General features: G+C 44.6%; 1 protein-coding gene across 6 annotated transcripts in view; it reads left to right on the forward strand.

Annotated features, from left to right (window-relative positions):
* Positions 1-15,001, forward strand: part of TEC (tec protein tyrosine kinase) — a 218,450-nt gene that overhangs the window by 41,767 nt on the left and 161,682 nt on the right. The window lies entirely within an intron of this gene.

The raw sequence follows: 15,001 nt of genomic DNA on the forward strand, positions 1-15,001 counted from the left end.
GAGACTGCCCAGCATGAGACTGGGAAGTGCAGAGACAAGGTAAGGTAGAAAACTCTCTTAAAGTCTCTAGTCTCCGAGGCTCGGTTAGCCGCACAGATCGTCCTCCGGCATCTGTTGTATCGGGTTGAGCAGCCCCTCCGGGCTAGATCCCAATCCAGTGCGAGGGTCCTCGCTTGTGAATACCCTCCAGGGGGGTCGCCATCTTGTCCGCGTGGTCGGCGCCATTTCCCCTCCTTGACAGCTGATTTGTACGCTTACCTGAGCTGTGCGCACAACCAACTTCTGCGCACAGTGGCGCGCACATCGGTGCCAGGCGCACAGATAGACCTGTGCGCACAGCGGCGCGCACATCCCCATGAAGCGCACAATTAGCGGCCTGCACGCACATTGTCGGCGCACCCGGAGCGCACAAATAAGTCTCCCTGCGCGTGCACCTATTCACACAGACAAATTTTGAACCACTCTTTGAGAGTGGCACAAATCATGGCACCGCCAGCCAAGAAAGCCAAGGGACAAAACCCTCTGTACAGCCTGCCACCTGAGAGCTGCGCAACCCGAAGTGGCCTCTACCCTGTGCCTGCAGTGCGAAGAGACTCGGGGGGGGGGACCGAAGCAAGGCCCCCCTCAGCCAGTAGAGGCATCCGGCTCCACTAATGATAGTACCCCGGACCTCTGTATGTCCGACTTGGCCCTTCTCAGATGGACACCTCGGAACTCCACTGGATTCAATATGGACCCAGGGACCTTTTTCCTGGGTGGAATTCTTCAAAGGGCTGCAAACCTTTGTCCAGGCGCAATCAGTACCACCTGCGACACAGCCACAGTCCCCACCAGAAGCGCAAGACCTTCTAAGCCCCTCCATACAAATTTGTGAGATCACCGTGCCACTCCCTCTCCAAGAGGATGGCAGTGGAAACTACACTGACAAAACTACTCAACCTAAAGGTGATAACTAAATACTGGTCACTATTCCATCTATTTTATCGTCCCCAAGGAGGGAACGTTCCGGCCCATCCTGGACCTCAAGACCATCAATCGCTACCTGAGGGTACTGCACTTCCGCATGGAAACCCTACATTCAGTCATAAGGGCAGTACAACCGGGAGAATTCCTGACTTCACTGGATCCATCCGAAGCCTATCTCCACATCCCGGTCCACCACGACCATCAGTTCTTCCTACAATTTGCGATACTGGACCATCATTACCAGTTCCAGGTGCTACCCTTCGGACTAGCCACTGCTCCTCGGACATTGACCAAAATCATGGTGGTAGTGGCGGCGACACTGAGGAAAGAAGGAATCCTCATAGATCCGTATCTGGACGATTGGCTGATCAGGGCAAAATCTCCATAGGAAAGTTACCAGGTGACCACCAGAGTCAAGGATCTATTGCAGAATCTCGGGTGGGTTGTCAACACAGCCAAGAGCTGCCTGCAGCCCTCCCAATTGCTAGAGTACCTGGGAGTTTGGTTTGACACCAAACAAGACAAGGTTATTCTCCCCTCTACAAGGAGAAGGAAACTGTTGAACTATGCTCTCCCCAAGGTATGGGACTACCTCAGAGTTCTCGGTCTCATGACATCAACCCTAGAAGTCATCCCATGGGCAAGGGCCCACATGCGCCCACTACAACGTTCCCTACTGTCATGATGGAACCCAATATCTCAGAACTACTCCATGCACCTTCAGCTACCGGCAGAGGTTCATACCCAGCTCCAATGGTGGCTACAGGAAGATCATCTGAGCAAGGGAATAAGATTATCCCCACCGATCTGGATCTTGCTCACCATGGATGCGAGGGTGGAGAGCCCACTGCCAGGAACTGACTGCACAGGGACAATGGGACAAGGAAGAGTCAGGATGGAACCTAAACCGATTGGAAGCCCGAGCAGTCAGACTAGCCTGCCTACGATTCAGTCACAGACTCCAAGGCGAGTCTGTCAGTCATGTCGGACAACGCCACAACAGTTGCCTACATCAACCGCCAGGGAGGAACCAGAAGCCAACAGGTGTCCCTGGAAATAGACCCCCCTAATGACGTGGGCGGAAGCAAACCTGCAAGGGATCTCAGCCGCCCACATCGCTGGAAAAGACAACGTCACTGCGGACTACCTCAGCAGAGAGAGCCTAGACCTAGGGGAATGGACGCTGTCGACCATAGCCTTCAAGTTGATAGTAAACCGCTGGGGAACCCCAGCCATGGATCTCCTGGCAACCCAGTCCAACGCCCAAGTTCTTCAGCCGCAGACGAGAACCGCATTCCTGGGGAATCGACGCCCTCGTCCATCCCTGGCCACAGGAAGACCTGCTGTTTGTCTTTCCCCCATGGCCACTATTGGGTGGGATCATCTGCAAGAGAGAACACCACAGGGGGCTAGTACTTCTAGTGGCCCCGGACTGGCCAAGAAGGCCATGGTACGCAGACATGCGAAGACTTCTTGTGGGAAACCTCTGTGCCTACCGCCACACAGGGACCTTCTCCGGCAAGGACCGATCCTCCATGAAGATCCAACTCTATTCTCTCTTACAGTCTGGCCATTGAGAGGACTCGCCTGAAGAAGAGCGGATACTCTAGGGCAGTGATTGACACCTTACTCCGAGCACGCAAGTTCTCCATGTCTCTAGCTTACATACGAATATGGAGAATATTCGAAGTCTGGTGTGAGGATCGTGACATCCTTCCGCGAACATGCAAAATCCCCATGATCTTGGAATTTCTGCAGGACGGCTTGAAGAAGGGGGTTGTCTCAACTCCTTCAAAGTTCAGATGGCCGCGCTGGCCTGCTTCAGAGCCAAAGTGGACGGCATCAGTCTATCAACCCATCCAGATGTTTCCTGCTTTGTGAGAGGGGTCAAACAAATCTGACCACCATTAAAGTGGCCAGTGCCCCTATGGAATCTCAACTTAGTACTAGACTACCTAGCAGGAGCTTCCTTCAGACCTACTCTCTGTCACTATGGCTCCTGACCTTGAAGACTGCATTCCTAGTGGCAATATGTTCAGCCCGTCGCATCTCCGAGCTTCAAGCCCTATCCTGTCGAGAACCATTCCTCAGATTACCACAGAGATCCATACAACTACGCACTGTCCTCTCTTTTTTTTTTTTTTTTCTTCTGAAGGTGGTTTCTCAATGTCATCTAAACCAAACCATATCGATACCATCTCCAGACGAACATAAGGAGTCGGAAGACTCACGCCGTCTTCGCCCCCTAAATGTCGGTAGACTCCTAGTCCGATACCTGGAAAGATCGGAATCCGAACGAAAGACGGACCACCTATTTGTCCTTAACAGTGGGAAGAAACAATGGGAAGCGGCCTATGTAGAGGCAGGGAAGCCTCCACCTCTACAAGTCAAGGCTCATTCTACAAGGGCCCAGGAAGTGTCCTGGGCAGAAACCAAGATGCTGTCACCCGCTGAGATCTGTCGGGTGGCGATGTGGTCCTCCATACATACCTTCTCGAGGTTCTACCGCCTGGATGTCCAGGCCCGGGAGGACACATCATTTGCAAGGGCAGAACTAGGTGGGCCACGGGCAGCCTCCCACCCGGTTCGGGAATAGCTTTTGTACATCCCATTGGTCCTGAGTCCATCTGCTACACGCTAGGAAATGGAGAAATTACTTACCTGATAATTTTGTTTTCCTTAGTGTAGACATGGACTCAGCATCCCGCCCATGGCTGCCCCAAAATCCGGAAACCTTAGGTGACAATCCCAGAGAGCAAGACCAGCACGGGTAAGCCAGGTATTACCCCTAGTTCAAGACACTCATAGTTGCCGGGTGTCAGCGTTTTTTAGTTGAGTGCACTGGTGGTCTCCAATTTGAAAATCAGTTTAACTAGTCCTAGTTAATCAAGTTATCCAAGTTAATCAAGTTAGTAAAACACATACATCCACAATTGCTTTTCAAGGAGTATACTGAAGAGCTAAGCTTCCTGCACAGGTATATGTAGGCTGACGTCAGATTGAAATCTGACTCAAGTCTCCCATCTGCTATCAGGAGTACTCTATACCCATTGGTCCTGAGTCCATCTGTCTACACTAAGGAAAACGAAATTATCAGGGAAGTAATTTCTCCATTCCATAGGAACTCAGGGTGTCCTTTTTAAAAGCTTTCTGGTTGGCACCACAGGAGTGCATGTAAATATAATATACATGTTATAAATGATATTTTTGCCACAGAAGTCTGTAGTTTTGAATGGGGTGTTTTTTTTTTCATGTAAAATGTTATAAATGTATAATTTGTCTGTAAAAGGTGTGGGAATGTGTGTGGGATGGTATGTGCCCAAGGTTGAAAGCTTTGCCTAGGATACCTAATACCCTTCCCTATCCATGGATTCTGGGGGGAGGCATGTCAGTTTTTTAAAAATATAGATTGCAGGATGGAGCTGGGCTTTATTTGATGGGCCCAGGACAGGCACTGAATGAATTGGTGGGGGAGCACAGTACTTCTTCACACGGCAGCAAAAGCTAGCAATGGCCCTGTTAAAGGTGAGGTGAAAGACTGTGTGTTTGCCAAAAAAACCCCCTTCCTTCACTAATTGGAAGAAGGATCCATCTAAAGAAAATAAGAAAAAGCATAAGCATTGATGAGACAGGCAAAGATAATCTGAAAATAAGTTGGCTGTAGAGGCAAAAACTCATAATAAAAAAAAAAAACTTTTAAAAATATATCTGAAGCAGAAAGCTTGCGAGGGAGTCAATTGGACAGTTGGATGATTAAAGGGGCTCTTAGGGAAGATAATGCCATTGCAGAAAGACTAAACATTCTTTGCTTCTATGTTTACTAATGAGGATGTTGGGGAGATACTGGTTCCGGAGATGGTTTTCAAGGGGGATGAACCTGGAAGATGTGATAGGCCAAATTAACAAACTGAAGAATAGTAAGTCATCTGAACTGGATGGTCTACACCCCAGGGTTCTGAAAGAACTAAAAAAAAAAATTTCAGATCTATTTTTAATTTGTAACCTGTCATTAAAATCACCTGTTGTACCTGAAGATTGGAAGGTGGCCACTATAACCCCAATATTTATTTAAAAAGGGCTCCAGGGGTTATCCAGGAATATATAGACTGGTGAGCCTGACTTCAGTGCCTGGAAAATTCTTGGAAACTATTATAAAGAATAAAATCCAAAACATTTTGATAGAAATGGATTTACCCAAGGGAATTCTTGCCTCACAAATCTGCAACTTTTTTTTTTTTTTTTTTTTTAAGGGGTTAAACATATGGATAAAGGTGAGTTGGTAGATTTGGATTTTAAGTAAGCATTTGACAAAGTCACTCAAGATTCTAAGAAGATTAAAAAGTCATGGGATAGGAGACTGTCCTTTTTGTGGATTGCAAACTGGTTAATGGACAAGAAATGTCAGGATTAAATAGTTTTCTAAGTGGAGAAAGGTAAATAGTGGAATGTACAGATCCCTGAGACTTGGTCCGGTGTTTTTAATATATTTATAAATGATCTGGAAAGGGTACAGTGAATGAGGTGATTAAAATTGCAGATGACACAAAATTATTCAGAGTAGTTAAATCGCAAGTGGATTGTGATAAAATTGCAAGAGGACCTTGCAAGGCTGGAAGATTGGGCATCCAAATGGCAGATGAAATTTAATGTGAACAAATGCAAGGTGTTGCTCATAGGGAAAAATAACCCATGATGTAGTTACACAATGTTAGGTTCCATATTAGGAGCTACCACCCAGGAAAATGATTTAAGTGTCTTAGTGGATAATTCATTGAAATCATCAGCTCAGTTTGCCTTTTTTTTTTGACCGAAACAGCACACTATGACCTAGATTTTTTATTCTGCTATAAATAGGTGCTGGGGGGGGAGTGATAGTGTGCCCCGCGGCTGCAACCACAGTGGGCGAAATGGCACCACCTCGATGCAGCCGGGTGCACACTATCACCCCCATAGCAAAAGGTTATTTCCTGCGCTACTGTCTGCGATTAATGTTTAAAACGGTATCACCCACCGCACAGCCGGGCCCAAATCCCTCCCCTTTTCCTCATTTAAATGTTATCGTCATGATGCGGTCGTTATCAAGTGCATTAGGGCCTCATTGCACATGATAAGACCTTAACGCATGCAATAATGGCCCATCCCGTTTTGAAAAATGACCCTGTATGTTGGGAATGGTACCACTTTGTCCCTTTTGTGCTGTCTTTGGGTCTTAACACTCTTGCTGCTTTGCTCCTTTTACAGTGCCTTGGAGAACTCCTGCCACTGCCTTTTTGCCCTTAATGGTTCCTTGGACTATTCATGCTCCTTTTGGTGCCACTTTGCAACAGTCTTAGTGCCTTAGAGTTCTCTTCCTTTTTCTGATTTTGTCTACCCAAAAATTTCATTAGAATTGATTTAGAAAACCCCAATGTTGAAGCTCAAAATAGGCTGCATTGCTTCTCCCATTGACTTTTAATGAGAAATTTAATGGGTTTTTTTTTTTCATTTGAAACTAATGAAACAAATGGAGATGACCTACAAAATGAATGAACAAACCAAAATTTGTGCCTCTGCACATTTCTAATACATACACAGATAAATGCTTCACCTCCCTCTCATAATACATGCAGCCAGATTCCTCTCACATGCATCCCCCACAGCCAGTCATTCCTGCTTTCCTGCTCTTCTTTGCTTCTATTGCTCCTCTATATGCCATTTCCTTTTTTCTTTCCTGTTTCCTTTCTCTTTTTTTCTTTTTCGCTACCTTCCCCTCCGCTAGCCAACTTGCTCCTATCTTCTCCCCCTCCCACCTATTTCAGGACATCTGCAGCAACAGAAGAATTAGCAGCAGCACGCTGATCACACAGCCTTCTGTTGTGGCCCATGCTGGGAGCAGGGGAAAGATTGGGAGGAAAATGTTAGTTCGAATGACTTGTGGTCTTTCTCCACCCCTCTTCCATTGGTGACTTACCTGGCCTTCTGGCACTATGCTATTCCTCTCCCCACTATCTGTGATGGCTTTACCCAAGTGCTGCAGCAGTCAAAAAAGCAAACAGAATGTTAGGAATTATTAGGAAGGGAATGGTGAATAAAACAGAAAATGTTGTCATGCCTCTATCGCTCCATGCTGGGACCGCACCTTGAATACTGTGTACAATTCTGGTCGCTGCATCTCAAAAAAGATATAATTGCGATGGAGAAGGTACAGAGGAGGGCAACCAAAATGATAAAGGGGATGGAACAGCTCCCCTATGAGGAAAGGCTGAAGATGTTAGGGTTGTTCAGTTTGGAGAAGAGACGGCTGATGGGGGTGGGGGGTGGGGTGGGTGGGGGTATGATAGAGGTGTTTAAAATCATGAGAGGTCTAGAACAGGTAGATGTGAACCGTTTATTTACTCTTTCAGATAATAGAAGGACTAGAGGGCACTCCAAGAAGTTAGCAAGTAGCACATTTAAGACTACTTGGAGAAATTTTTCGCTCCATGCACAGTTAAGCTCTGGAAGTCATTATCAGAGGATGTAAGTAAAGCAGTTATTGTAGCTGGGATTAAAAAAGGATTGGACAAGTTCCTGGAGAAGAAATCCATAAATTGCTATTAATCCAGTTGATTTAAGGAATAGCCACTGCTTATTACCGGCATTAGTAGCATGGGATCTATTTAATGTTTGGGTACTTGTATCCTGGATTGGCCACTGTTGAAAACCGGGTGCTGTCTGACCCAGTATGGCAACGTCTTTATGTTTACATACGTCTGCCACCCCCAACAAGCATATGAAGTTAGTGGAGGGGAAAAAATGGGTCTTGCAAGGCTTCCTATAAGTAACAAGGATGATGAGGAGGTATACGGCTACATAGAGGGGAAGGCATGACCAGGCAATGATAATGCGGAGGGCTATAAACACGCATGCTTATAGTCTAGGTCAGTGTTTCTCAACAGATAAGATCATGCCATATTGGGTCAGACCAAGGGTCCATCAAGCCCAGCATCCTGTTTCCAACAGTGGCCAATCCAGGTCATAAGAACCTGGCAAGTACCCAAAAACTAAGTCTATTCCATGTTACCGTTGCTAGTAATAGCGGTGGTTATTATCTAAGTCAACTTAATAGCAGGAAATGGACTTCTCCTCGAAGAACTTATCCAATCCTTTTTTAAACACAGCTATGCTAACTGCACTAACCACATCCTCTGGCAACAAATTCCAGAGTTTAATTGTGCGTTGAGTAAAAAAGAACTTTCTCAGATTAGTTTTAAATGTGCCACATGCTAATTTCATGGAGTGTACCTGGTTCAAAAAAAGAAAAAAAACATTTCTCATGATGCACCACATTACAGGAAATCCACACTGCTCTCCACAGTTATTCCTATATAAGAATCGGGTGGATTCCTGATGATGACCGGCCCGGGGATTCACCATCCAGGCTGGCCCAGGAGGTAGAGCCGCGCTCTGCAGACCATACGACTAGAGCGACCGGCCCACCGGGGGATGCCCGATCCCCGATAGGGCAATCCGCCCCTGATAAGAATTCAACGCTGGGGAGAGCTACTTCATGCAGTACCCCCTAGTCCTTCTATTATCTGAAAGAGAGTAAATAACCGATTCACATCTACCTGTTCTAGACCTCTCATGATTTTAAACACCTCTATCATATCCCCCCTCAGCCATCTCTTCTCCAAGCTGAACAACCCTAACATCTTCAGCCTTTCCTCATAGGGGAGCTGTTCCATTTCCTTTATCATTTTGGTCGCCCTTTTCTGTACCTTCTCCATCGCAACTATGTCTTTTTTGAGATGTCGCGACCAGAATTGTACAGAGTACTCGAGGTGGGGTCTCACCATGGAGTGATACAGAGGAATTATGACTCTTTCCATTTTATTCACCATTCCCTTCCTAATAATTCCTAACATTGTTTGCTTTTTTGACTCCCGCAGTACACTGAACAGACTATTTCAATGTGTTATCCACTGTGACACCTAGATCTTTCTTGGGTGGTAGCTCCTAATATAGAACCTAATGTTGTGTAACTATAGCATGGGTTATATTTCCCTATATGCATCACCTTGCACTTATCCACGTTAAATTTTATCTGCCATTTGGATGCCCATTTTTCCAGTCTCACAAGGTCCTCCTGCAATTTTATTACAATCCGCTTGTGATTTAACTACTTTGAATAATTTTGTATCTGCAAATTTGATTATCTCACTTGTCATATTCCTTTCCAGATCTTTTATGAATATATTGAAAAGCACGGGTCTCTTACTTTTTTTTTTTTTAAACTTTATTAATCTTTTTCCATCAATAAGCAGGCTGCATTAGCCATACTGATTTGGGTGACCTCATCCAGCACACAGTCCAGAATCTTCTCAAAGTAGCAGCGGTGTGATGCTCTGCTCATGTGCAGCAGTTCCCACGCGATCGTCACACTCTCTGGTTTCCTCAGCTTTTTTTTTTTTTTTATCTACGTCATGGTGGAGACGCAAATTTTCTTTCTTGATCTTGCTCTTTTTTTCACCACAGCAATAATCCCAAACAGCACTTTTAAGTGCTAATTATGTATGGTAAATGACTTCCAGGATTTATATACTATCAGTGCAGACATATGTCTGCCATTGACAGGCATAATTACTATTGTTTGTGCTGAGGCCTGGACCACAATCAGGCAGCCTGTAGCTATTGTGGCAAGATGTCCCCGTGGACCCAACGACTGCGATCTGCCAAAGTTGCTAGACTGCGAGAGGCAGAAGCATCATTGGGAAGTTATGCCCTCTCCGCTAGATGCTTCGTACACTACTCATTGCATTCCAAGATGCACAGATGAGCATATTCTATTGGGTTGGGAACAGCCTCGTCCAAACAGGCTAAACCGATGTACAGGCTTTTGCTTCGGGGACAACACAATTGAGGGGAAAGCACTCCAAATCAATGATACCTGCTTCATTGAAAACGGTGCCACTAGCCATGTCTGGATCTGTCAAGACTGTCAACTTCATGCGCCTAATGCACCTCGAAGCGATGCGTCACACCTCGACCGACTCACCATGATGTAGTGCACCTCAAACCGAGATGCTCAATGAAGTAGCTCACCTTGAAGTGATGCACCTAGAGGTGCCTTGCAAGCATCATCACATGATGATGCAGAAGCAACAAAGTCATTGAAGCAGGCTAAAACACATGCAGCTGCTGCTTCAAAACATTCCAAGCAGGTGGCACAACACTACCTAAGCCTGTTACTTCCACCACTCACAAACGTCATGCATCCAAGCAAGTCCCTGCTTCCCAAGATCTGTCCAGAGTCGTAGATCACAGGAATCTGCAATCAGAGCTCAGTTAGTCAGTCCTACAGACATATTCTCAGGAGCCATGGTCCTCGCAGGTGAGACCACCATCCAAAATCTCTACAGGTTCCTCACAGAGCTACCTAGATGTCTGCTCAGGCTTCTCAACATTTGGCCCAGAAGCAAAGACAATTACAGAACGTTGATATAGGAGCCATTTCAATACCTACCGCTCCACTCCCCGCCCTCTGATATCCACAGGGCAGCCATTGCTCCTCCACATATCCCCAACCTGACACAGTCCAGGAGGAGTTTTGACCCCATTCCCTTCCCAGAGATTAGATTTTCCATTAAAATCAGTTGTCAAGAACCTCCAACTTATTTATTTAAACTTTAGCTTTTAAACAGAAAACCTTCCATATTGAGATACTGTCCTAAGTGCAATAGGTAGAGCTTGCTTTGCATTAGATAAAAGTATCCTCATGTCACCTGCAAACACAAGGATTTTCAAGGTCATTTCCCCTTGAAAAAATCACATGATGCTTGTGTCCACATTTTAAAAATGTTTTCAATTAAGGGTTCTAAAGTTGATATGAACAGAAACTGAGAGAGAAAACACCTCCCTATCTTGTAAAACCCTCTGTAGTTAAAATGAGTAGAAAAAATTCCATTTGCACTTATTTGTGCTGTAGAATTTGTGTACAAGCAACTACAGAATAAAAACTCTTACCTGAAATCCATGTCATGGAAGGTGTAGGTACTAATAAGCCCAAACTGGGGAGGGGAAAGCACAAGATAATCCATAATGGATCACTTTACTCCTGGGGAAATTCTGCACACTTTATATTGGTCAAAATAGCACAATATACATGACATTCTTTAATTTAAAATATAATACAGACAAAAGTTTTTTTTTTATTCCTGAAAAATGCAGAATTTCCCTAGAAATTCACTGTAAGTGTCCCTTCTACTCTCTCTCCTTACCACCTTGGCCACTTTGCCCTCTCAGGCACCAATTCCTCCACCTGCCAGTATCTCTCCCCTCAGTACTGCTCCTCATACAGGCTCCCTCTCTTGCATACACACCCATATAGCCTCCCTTTCTTTCTCACGCATACACCCTCACACAGGCTACCTATGTCTCTCACACAGACTCCCTCTCTCATAAACAAACAAGAGCAGTCACATACACACACACACGTACACACTTTCACAGTCACCTTTCATAGGCTCCTTCTCTGGCACCTACACTCACACACAGCCTCACACATGCTGTCTCACTCCCCCCCCCCAGGGCATATGCATGTGTACTCGTGCTCTTCATCTTCACCAAATTCTGCACAGAAAATGGCAATTCTGCACAGGGTTGGAATACTGCACAGAATTCCCCCAGGTCGATCACTTCCAAGTTAGCAAAACAATCTGACTAGAGAGTGACCAGAGTCGGGAGAATGCTAAGATGCAGAGAGGTAAAACTGGTAGAAAAAGGTGGCATGACTCTTGTACAGGTTATTGGTGAGACAAAGGCTGTAGCACCAAAAAGTTATAGGCAGTGTAGCAAAGGACTAGCAAAATGATGCAGAGTCTGCACCATAAGCTTAAGAATCTAAGCATGGGACAGATTATAGTCAAGACATTCAAATACCTCAGGGATTAATGCACAAGGAACAAACTTTTTTTTTTTTTTTGTTTGAATGGGAAAGAAACTGTAGAACAAAGGGTCATGATAGGTGGCTGAAAGGATGAAGACTCTCTCTAGCAATAGTGTTTCTTCACAGAAAGGGTTGTGGAATCGAAAACAGTGACTGAATTCAGCAGAGCAGATCCTGTGTAGAGTTTGTGTGTTGGGGGGGCGGGGGGGGGGGGGGAATACTGTAGTATTGCATTAAGAAAGGAACTGCATGGCCCAGTCTACCATTGTTCTCTGTTTTATAAGTTTGTTCAAGTTGAATGTGCTCATAGCAATCTCTGTCACGCATGACGGAGGTTTATATCTCCGTGAATGAGATGCAATTATTCATGATTTGGGTAGTGCATAGCAGGTGTACATACTGCTGTACAGAGAGACATAGGACCTGACTTTCAAAGCTATTTATGTGCATGAAACTCCATTTTATGCATATAAATGGCTGTTATAAAATAGCCCAGGGCTCAGTGCACATAAAAGTAAACATGTAACCCCATTTCGCGTGTTCTTTTATGCAAAGTGTTCGGGGGTGTAGGTGGAGTTAAGACTTAGATACTTCTTTAAAAATAAAAAAAAAAGCATGTGATTTGTGCAGATGTACTTACACACACACACACTCAGAGCAGGTGTAATTTTGTGTGGGTACCAGGCCTGGATTTAGGCAGCTGCCTAGGGCACAAAGACTGCAAATATCCAGGTCAATAAGGAGCCTGATTTTGCTTGCTTTAGGACAGTGTGCAGGCACAGCTTCAAAGGAGTGCTGCCATTGCACTGTACCTGTGGGTGCAAAAATCTTAAACCCAGTCCTGGTTGAGTACTAGGGTACTTGTGTGCAAACTTTCAAAGCAAGGTTATGTGCCCTGCACAGTTATACAGTTATCCTCCCTATGTACTCTGGCGCTTATGTTCTAGTCAAGATAGACTTACAAGACAAACAGGCAAAAGAAACACAAGAGCTAAACTCTACAGAATAAATGGCCCATCGGCTCATATGGCTCTTGAGTGCAGAAAACTGCTTTCGCCTTGCGAGTTACTACTTCACAACGTCATCACTGCTGGGGAGTGTAATAGGGTGGGAGTTTTTCAGATTCTTAACTTCCTATACAGAAGCTATTCGTCTATTCTGTATATAGACTGTCACAGCACTAAGCGTGCATTTATTTAGATACTGAAATGCTCAGATGGGGAGGGAAGTGTTAAGATGGAATGGGTTTGCATTTTCAGTATGAAGTTGCTGGGCTTGGTTATGTTCTCTGAGCAGTAGTAAACAAAGAATTGCTTAAACATTTTTTTTTTTTTTCCATAAAGCAATCCACGACACTGAATTTTTAAAGGTGCCCAGTGAGAGGTATCTCTTACTGAATTAGGAGTATTAAATCTCTCTCATTCTTCTTGATCATGCTTGAGGGCGGCAGCACTTATTTATATAATGTGAAATGAGAGTTTATGAAACTGTGATCTTCTGATTGCTTTGATCTTTAAGTGGAGCTTTGCAGAGAGAGAGAGTGCTCCTATACATCTCACATGAATAGCCCAGTGTTAGTTGGAAATGTGTGGAACTTTGAAGTTGAACTTACCGAAAAGGGAATTTTTTTTTTTTTATTTTATTAAAGTTTTCATATGCAGTACAAAATCCAAACTGTTATATAGTATACAATAAGGATGAATAAACATAAGTGCAAACACATTTTCAACATTGTCCATTCTTTCCTGCCATTAACATAGTACTGCTTTAGGGAACTCTGTTCTCCGCCCTTTTCCCGCTTGTACGTCTTGCTGTCTTCCATCTTATGATACTGGTGCCAGTAACAGCTATTCCGATCCAGCGATGCCATAGGTAGTCACAAGCATTCACTATTATCATATGGTTGGTCATTACTCATTACGTTAAAGATTGACTTACAAAAGGTGTTACATTGTAGTACATCATAAGAGACAGTCATATCGCCTTCTCCTAGTAGCATGAAAATCCTAAGCCCCTCAGTATTTCCGAGAGCCAAGGGAAGGCACAGCTTATAGATTACTGGGGTGAAAGTGGCCAGGCCTTTCAATACTCATTTGCTAAGTGGACACCTTGCCTGCATATGAGAGGCTACTTTATCGTGATGCACCGCTGTCAAAAAATCTAAACGTCAAAGTTTTGTATTTTGGCTTCCACTTCCCGCAATACTGGTACTTCTGCAGATTTCCAGTACTGGGCAATCTTTGTACGCGATGGTATCAAAATATACATAACTTCTGTTGATATTTCTCTAGTTCTCCTTTGGGGGGTCATTCAGTAACGCTGACAATGGGGTCAGTGACAGGGTAGCTTGAAAAAGTTGATTCAACCACTGTGTAATAGTCCCTTTTTGGCAAACTATCTTTGCGCATTCCCACCATATATGAAAAAGAGAACCAATAGAGATACACTCCCTCCAACACTTAGAGGATGTTGCGGGGTAGATTCTATGCAGTTTTTCCGGATCTAAGTGCCATCTATAAAGCATTTTATAGCTATTTTCCTGTAAGCGTGCTGAAATGGAGCACTTACTTGCCCTCTGAAAAAGGACATCCCATAGTGTAACAGAAATGGACTCCCCTATATCTGCTTCCCATTTCAAGATATGAGTAAATTTGGGCTTATCCGGCATATTTAAGCATACTGTGCAGTTTAGAGACTCCCTTGGTTAATGTGTCAGCTGTAATGCACAGATTCTCAAAAAGGGAGCGGGACCCTCGCAGTTTCTGTTTTATTACTGATCTCTTTGACAGCTTATGCACAAGATAGGCATTTTAAGAAGCTAATAGGGTGTAGGGCATATTTATCCGTTAAGTGATTCATGTTCATGACAGTCCCTCCCTGGAGCATTTGACCAATAGTATGGATGCCTGCTGATCTCCAATCTTGAAAGGTCTCTGATAGCCGATAGCAAAATCTTGATTGTGAAATAGATGGGTTTGGTAATATAGGAGTAAGTTCCACTACTTTTTCTTTTCCACTTATCCCAGATTATTGTGATCTTTAAGGACCAAGGAATACAGTTTGTGGGTTGCCAAGTTTTTTGAGGCTGCCTGGGCATTGCTCCAATCATGGATTGAGCACCAAATACCC

Source organism: Rhinatrema bivittatum, chromosome 1, assembly GCF_901001135.1.
Source record: "Rhinatrema bivittatum chromosome 1, aRhiBiv1.1, whole genome shotgun sequence".
NCBI classification, from domain to species: domain Eukaryota; kingdom Metazoa; phylum Chordata; class Amphibia; order Gymnophiona; family Rhinatrematidae; genus Rhinatrema; species Rhinatrema bivittatum.